Below are 6000 nucleotides of genomic sequence, written 5' to 3' on the forward strand. Positions count from 1 at the left end.
TGCAACATTCTCTATGTGGGCCTGCCTTAAAGACCACCCAGAATTTTCAACTGGTCTAGAACACAGAGACATGGGCAGTAATGTCCATGACTTGTTATGTCCAGGTACCAGCACTGTTTCTCCAGCTGTACTGATTGCCAGTTTGTTTCTGGGTGTAATTCAACGTGTTTGTGTTACCTATAAAGCCCTACATGGCCTAGGCCTATGATGGCAAACCTGTGGCACAGAGCCCTCTCTGCAGGAACATCAGCCATCGCCCCAGCTCAACTCCACCGTGCATGTGCGCGTGCTTCCCACCAGGCAGCTGATTTTCAGGTCTATGCCACACATGCGGGAGGTGCACATGCATGCTCGGGGGGTGAGGGGGTCATGCGTACATGCTGGGGTGAGGGGGAGCATGAGGGAGCATCCCGCCCGCAGCCTGTCTTTGGTCCCAGGAGACTGAGGGAGGCCTACTAGGCCCAAACTGGGTTCTGTGGGCTTGGCTTGGTGGGGTTGTGGGGGGCAGGGTTGTGTCACGTTCACATTGCATTATGGGTGCGAGCGGGCACACACTTTCAGCACACAATGACAAAAAGGTCAGCCAACACTGGCCTTAGGCCTAGGGCTTCACTACTTGAGGGACTGCCTATCTCTCATAGAGTCTGCCTGCCCAATTTGATACTACAGGGTTGCATTCTCTGATTTCCTTTGATTAGAGGAATGTCACCTATCGGGGCTCCAGAGGCATGCTTTCTGGGCAGCAGCCCCTGCCCTCTACAGCAGGGTTCCCTCCCTCTCCCCAAATTTGGATGGTGCCCATTTTGGTATTGTTTAGAAGACCTGTGTAGGCATGGTTCTACACCCAGCTGTTGGTGCGGGTGAGGGAGTGGGAGAACCTTCAGGAAAGGACGATCAATAAAAGTTGGAAGGGACCTTGGAAGTCTTCTAGTCCAACCCCCTGTTCAGGCAGGAGACCCTTACAGAATTTGGAAATAAGGGGGGGGGGGGACAGAGCAAGATTGAGGTTGTTTAGTGTCAACCTTCCAATCCTATTTGCTGAAATTGTTCCCTTAAGATAGGCAAGGCTGTTGCTATCTCCGGATTTCCCTCCAAGGCCGTGCTGAAAGAGCCTAACAGATTCCACATGCTTATGGTGCAACAGCAGTTATGGATGACTCCTCTCACTTGCAGGCTGCAGATAAGATATGGAGGAACAACAGAAGAAACCTTTGGCAGGAGAAGGGGAAAATCTTCTTGATATGTCTCAAAAACTCTGGATAACTACAAAAATCTTGTGTTATGTGAGGATTCATTGTCCTTAGTTTGCTGCTATAATAAATTTGTACTATTCCTACTGTCTGAAAATCTGGAGCCATAATGGTGAACCTATGGCATACGTGCCACACGTGGCACGCAGCGCCCTCTCTGTGAGCACGCGAGCTGTCGCCCCAGTTCAGCTTTGCCGCTCATGCACACATGCCTCCTGATGGCCAGCTGGTCCTCAGGTCTCTGCCGCGCATGCCTGGGGAGTGGGGGCGTGCAGGGGGGGTTGAATGTGCATGTGCAGAGGGAGGGCATATGTGGGGGAGGCTGCATGCACATGCACAGGGAGCGGGCGCATGTGAGGGGCAAGGAGGGGAGCTGGGCGCAAGTGGGGAGATGTTCATGCATATGCAGGGGCAGGGTGCATGTCTGGGGGCCTTTGCACTTTGGGGGTTCAGGGGCATGTATGCATTCATGCTCACATGCATGCACTTTGGGCACTCGTTCCGGAAAAGGTTAGCCATAATTGATCTAGAGAATCAAAAGGAAATGATATAAAAATACCATACCCTGAACTATCTCCCCCTTGCTCTTTTAAAGCCCTTCTGAAATTTTATAAATTGGCAGCTCATGTTTCCAAGCTAGTTGCCCTATTAAAGATAGACTTTAAAACAGGACAGAAATTTTGTCTATTAAGGTTTTCCAGAAAGGCATTTACTTAGCCTGTTTGCAAGGAGAGAATGGACAGCCATTTGTCCAGAATGATATAAGTTCTCCCATTTGTGCAGGGGGTTGAACTAAAAGACCTCCAAGGTCCCTTCTAACCCTGTTATTCTATATTCTAATAGTGAAAGGGTCAAGCTTAGGAAAGAATCCATAATATAATGTGAAGCTGAGAAGGAGATAAAATCAGATCTCTGCTGCTCCTCATGATTTATACACGGGATCCACCTGCAACTATAAGCACAGTGTAGGTCATATCCGCCTGCACATTATGAGCCTCAGCACTCACCAGTCCAATACTTTGTAATGCTATGATGCAAAAATAAGGACCGATGAACCAGGGGTGACATTCAATTTTTTCCCCTACTGGTTCTGTGGGCGTGGCTTGGTGGTAGGGTCCTGTGATTGAGTGGGAGTGACCAACTTGATGTCACTCATGGCCACGCCCACTCAGTCAGAGGAAACCCCACCAAGCCAAGCCCACAGAACCCAGTAGGAAAATATGTGTGTATGAGCATGAGAAGGGCTCATAGTGAATGCTGTGGCAGAGAGAAGCCAAACTTTTCTCCTTCCATTCACAGCGGAGCTGCTGCTCCCTTTATGGTACCACTGGCCCCCTCCCTCCCGTGGACTACCTTAAAGGGACAGGCTGCAGCAGCTTCGCTGTGAATGGAGGGAAAAACATTTGGATTGGGTGGGTGCAGGGGTGGGTTCCTGCCAGTTCTAATCTCTTCTATAGAAGAGGTTCCACAAATCTACAGTGCCATTTAGAACCGGTTCCAGCTCCCTGCCCCCGCCCGTCCGCACATCATCAAGATGAAGAACGAGAGGAGGAATTCTGGGAGTTGAAGTCCACAAGTCTTAAAGCTGTCAAGTTTGAACACCCCTGAGGGTTTTTTTCTAAAGGGTTAGGGGTGCAAGGGTCTTGTAACTTGACAGCTTTAAGATTTGCACACTTCAATGCTAGAGTTCCTGAGCCAACATGACTGGAGGAGGAATTCTGGGAGTTGAAGTCCACAAATCTTAAAGTTGTCAAGTTTGAACATCCCTGGGGTTTTTTTTTCTAAAGGGTTAGGGGTGCAAGGGTCTTGTAACTTGACAGCTTTAAGACTTGTGTGCTTCAAATGCCAGAATTTCTGAGCCAACATTTTGGTTGCTAAGGAAGAGTGTTGTTAAGTGAGTTTCACCACATTTTACAAGTTGGCCACGCCCACCCAGTCTCATGGCTGGCAAGCCACTCCCACCTGGTCACATGGCTGGCAAGCAACTCCCACCCAGTCACATGGCTGGCAAGCCACTCCCACAAAGCAGGCCATACCTACAGAAGAGACTCTAAAAATTTTTGAAACCCACCACTGGGTTGGTGGGTCGAGTGGCCAGAAGGGTTGAGCAAGCGGCCCCTGGATGAAATGGACCCTCATAGTTTTTACATGGGTTCTGCTTCAAATTACTGACAAAAACAGAAGTTGTATCTGCAAATAGTAAGCCATAAGAATAATAAGACAAGTTTTGACTCTCCAATGGAAAAGAGCTTTTCATGCATTAGTGGCATTTTAGTCTTTTTTTTAATAGCTTTTGTAAAATCATAGACCAAACACAGTTAAAATACAAAACATCTACCATAAAAGACCTGTTCATAGCAAAATGTAAGCATCTATGTGTTATGTTTTGATCCAACCATTCCTAGCAGCTGTTGTCAAGACTATAGTGATTTTTGGGAGCCTTTGAGTATTGTCATTTAATGAGATGCATACAACTGTCCATTGGAACCATTTGATACTGAATGAAAAATTAGCTCCATCCAACAACAACAAAACTTGGCTCCATATATTTGTTTCAGTCAGTAGCCTCAACCAAGACAGATTTAATTGGACAAAAAAGTAACATATTCCAAACAAAACTGAATTTGGTTATGGGTATTTATTCCTACTCCCTACCTTGTATGACAACTCAAAAGATTGTTAAATCAGGTTAAAACTGCTTAAAATGTATAAAACATTCAACCTAAAATTAAGCATCAGTCCATATCATGTATCTTTGTAATAGAATAATTAACCATAAACTGTAATTTTATTTAAAAAGTGATTATCAACGAACAAGGTGGTGTAATGAATGATGTTCAAATCACAAAAATAAATGATATAAGGAGTTCTATCTTAATTTTTCCTCCATACTCCCAGAGGCTCAACAACTCATTTGTTGCCAGTGAAACAGAACAATTCAGAAATATTCCAACCACTTCTATAAACTGTAGATTAATGTCTGTAAAGTCAAAAGAGCAGCTAAGCAATGATATTACCTACAAAATTTGACAATGAATATGGCTTAAGGGAAAATGTTATTTTGAATGAATATTTTGCAGACTGAATAAACTCAGATTAAAATTTGCAGCTCTTGAGATGCACAAAATAGTTGCACCAATGCTATTTTAAATGCTGAAAGAGCTTCAAATCTCTCTCTCTCTCTCTCCTATGATTGGTGCACATTAGGTGTATAGTGATGAGTATTCTAAGAATCAACTACAATTAAAAGGAGGTATTCAGCAAATCAGGTGATACAGGGAACAAAAAATCTGAAAGACAAAAAAGGAAGGAAAAGGGATCAATTCACATTATTCCAGAATGTTAAAACCAAGATATCCAGTATTCAGAACTCTTTTGAAAGCCCTTTGGAATTTAGGGTATACCCAAACTCCAGTTTTCAATTGATTGGTCTACATATCAACAAAATAACAGAGGGATCTTGGAGGTCTTCTAGTCCAACTCCCAGCTCAGGCATTTTAGACAAATGGCTATCTAATCTCTTCTTTAAAATTTCCAGTATTTGAGCATTCACAACTTCTGGAGGCAAGTTGTTCCACTGATTAATTGTTCTGTCAGGAAATTTCATCTTAGTTCTAAGTTGCTTCTCTCCTTGATTAGTTTCCATCCATTTTTTCTTATCTTGCCTTCTGGTACTTTGAAGAATAGATTGACTCCCTCTTCTTTGTGGCAACCTTTTAGATATTAGAACACTGCTATCATATCACCCCCTAGTTCAACTTTTCATTAAACTAGACATACCAAATTCCAGCAACTGTTCTTTATATGTTTTAACTTCCAGTCCCCTTATCATCTTTGTTGCTCTTCTCTGCACTCTTTCTAGAGTTTCAACATATTTTTTACATTGTGGCAATCAAAACTGGATGCAATATTATGAATCCATGATGCTGTCTAGTGGTGATGCTGTCTAACATTTTTTTAAATCTTCTCAAGTAGTAGGTTGTGGTCTACTTTATCAAATGCCTTACTGAAGTCCAAATAAATTATATCCACAACATTTCTCTGGTCCACTAATTTTGTCACTTTGTCAAAGAATGTAATAAGATGTGGTATGATCTGTTTTTGACAAAGCCATGTTGACTTTTGGTTATGACTTTGTTTGCCTCTAGGTGTTCACAGATTTGTTGCTTAGCTTTGAACATCATGACTAATATAACCAAAACCCTTCAATTCACACCATTCCTTTAGCTTTCCTGACTTTATCTCTGTGGGCTCAGGCTACTTGCTGATATTCTGCCTTAAATTATATGACCCTTTTTCTACTTTTTAGACTTTTACTTTTCATCTTTTATTTTGTCAGAGACTTCTTTATGTAGCCATACTGGTTTCTTTTGAGAGCTCTTATTTTTCTTCTTCACTGGAATTGTGTTAGACTAGGCTTTTATAAACTCATTTTTCAACATTTCCCAAGCTTCTTGGGTTGTTTTCTGCTTGAAGATTTTCATCCATGGAATCCTTCCCAAGCTCTCTCTAAGTTTATTGAAATCAATTCTCTTAAGTCCAAGACTCTAGTAGTCTGACTTTGTTCTATTGCTTGTACTTGCGTAACGTTGAATTCCAATATTGCATGATCACTCCCCCATCCCAAGGTTCCTGTAACTTCAACACCTTTTATCTTTATATCACCTCTGTTAGTGAGAATTAAGTTCAATATGATTGACCCTAGTTTTCCTTTCTACTTTTTGGGAGACAAAGTTTTCTGCTAGGTTTA

This window comes from Thamnophis sirtalis, unplaced genomic scaffold (assembly GCF_051295495.1).
Source record: "Thamnophis sirtalis isolate CommonGarterSnake01/CBP01778 unplaced genomic scaffold, rThaSir2_p1.2 scaffold_3, whole genome shotgun sequence".
NCBI classification, from domain to species: domain Eukaryota; kingdom Metazoa; phylum Chordata; class Lepidosauria; order Squamata; family Natricidae; genus Thamnophis; species Thamnophis sirtalis.